The following is a 2,298-nucleotide window of genomic DNA, read 5'->3' as shown; positions in this document are numbered from 1 at the left end:
AACAGGTTCATTTTTCAGTGTTCACACAGGTCCTGCTGAAATTCCTATTCTGGAGTGGTCATTTGGGTAGGTGTAGTTTGGGGCACATAGCTCATTCCCTTCTTCCCGCTTTCTGTTGCTTCATTTCCCACCCTGTGGTTTCTAGTGAGAGGCTCGCTGTTACTTGACTCATTTTCCCTATGGGTGCTAAGTCTTTTTCTTCACTGGATTCAAGAGTTTCACTGCATATGGCTCTCATCAGTGTGTTTATGATGGTCAGGACAGGTTTCTCTGCTATCTCTTCTTCCTACTCCTAGCCATCACTGATCTTTTCAATGTCTCTGTAGTTGTGCCTTTTCCAGAAAGTTCTATAGTTGCAATCAAATGGAATAAGCCTTTTCAGATTGGGTTAGGATAAGAGTGTAAGTTTCCACCTTGTCTTTTCATGGCTTGATAACCACTTTTTTTCCTTTATATTCTTAAAAAAATTGTATTCTCCTTGGTGAATAATATTCCATGATGTGGATGAACTCAGTTTATTTATACATTCACTGTTGAAAGAATAAATTTGTGACTATTTGGGTGCAGGTTTTAGTGTGGACTTGTTTTTACCTCCTCTGGGTAAATACCAAATATGATGGCTAATATTGTCAACTTAATAAGATCTAGAATTATCTAGGAGATAAGCCTCTAGGCCTGCCTAGAAGGGGTTATCTAGATTCGGTTAGTTTCTGGAAGTGTCTGTGAGGGATTATCTAAGCTAAGTTAATTGAGGTGAGAATACCTCCCTTACCTGTGGGTGCTACTGTTTCATAGGCTGGGGTCCCGTACTGCATAAAAAAGCAAACAGCAGGAATATGGATTTCTCTCTGCCTCAAGCTCCTGCCACCATGCCTTCCTACCTTGATGGACTGTACTCTGGAACTGTGCGACAAAATTAACTGTTCTTAAGTTGCTTTTGTCAGTTATTTTGCTGCAGCTACATGTAAAGTAACTAAAAGTACCAAGGAACTTGATTGGTGGATTGCATAGTGAAAGTATGTTTAGTTTGTAAGAAATTTCCCACTGTCTTCCAAAGTGGTTGCACTGTTTGCATTCCCACAGGCAGTGAGTGAAACCTGCTGGTACCCCACACGAGCATTCTGGGTGGACATTCCTGTGGATTTTGCCATTCTGCTCAGGGTACAGTGGTTCCTATCTGTGTGACTTGCATTCCCCTGATGATACTTGGAGCAGAGCATCATTCCATGTTCTCATATGCCATCTGTGTATCTTTTTCAGTGATGTGTCTATTAAGGTATTTGGCCCATTTTAAAATTTGTTGTTTTCTTATTGTGTGTGTATAAATTTTTTTTGAGACAAGATCTCTCTTTAGCCTCAGCTAAAAATTTTATAGCCACTTTTGAAAGAGATGTATCTTTGCTCCATAAACTGTTATTGAGTATGTTAAAGCTGTAATGAAATGCTTCTTCTAAAATAAATAAATTTTAAATAGACTCTCTTCCTAGTTGATTCTGGGGTGTGTCATTTAAGTTGACATTTAAAACCAACCAGCACTGGTGACAGTATAAGTTCTGTATTTTCCAGTCCATGGCAAAAGAGGATAAGGACAGCCCAGAAGAGAAGAGTTGATGTCCAGTGAGTCTTTGTTCTCACCTTCTGGGTAATTAAAAGTACCAGACTGGTGGAAATAACCTTCTCGGATGTTTAACAGACATACTTTGAGGCCTTTACTAATTTGGTCAGAGAGATATAAAGGACAGTTTTTGCTCCTTGCCCTCCTAGGTCGACTAGTTCCAGGCGACTATGAGCATCTCTCAAATGTCCTGTAATTGTGGTGGGTCACCTGTCCTCTTGATCAAGAAGGCCGAGGAGACCCCACGAGATGGACATGAACCAGTGTCTAATCTACAAAGAGGAGGGTCAACACAGAAGAAACATTTCCTCCACGCTTCCTAGCAAAGCCTGCCATGGTCATGCAGGACCTTTCACTTATCTTCACATAAGCAGAACTGGTTAAATAAAGGAGCCAAGGGCTCCTCCCAAGCCCATTGACCCCTGAGGAACAGGCCCTCAAATGACCTTAAGAGTAAAAATAAATTGTGGAAGCAACCTAAGTGTCCCTCAGTTGACTAGTGGATAATGAAAATGTGGTTCACTTATACAATTTTACTCAGCAGTAAAGAAAGGTGAAATCATGAAATTTGAAGATAAATGGATGGAACTAGAAACTGATACTAAGTGAAATAACACAGACTCAGAAAAAAAATCGACATATGTTCTCCCTCATATGTGGATCCTAGAACCAAACCCTGATAA

This window comes from Nannospalax galili, unplaced genomic scaffold, assembly GCF_000622305.1.
Source record: "Nannospalax galili isolate Female #2095 unplaced genomic scaffold, S.galili_v1.0 scaffold911, whole genome shotgun sequence".
NCBI lineage: Eukaryota > Metazoa > Chordata > Mammalia > Rodentia > Spalacidae > Nannospalax > Nannospalax galili.
This window is presented reverse-complemented; position numbering follows the sequence as displayed.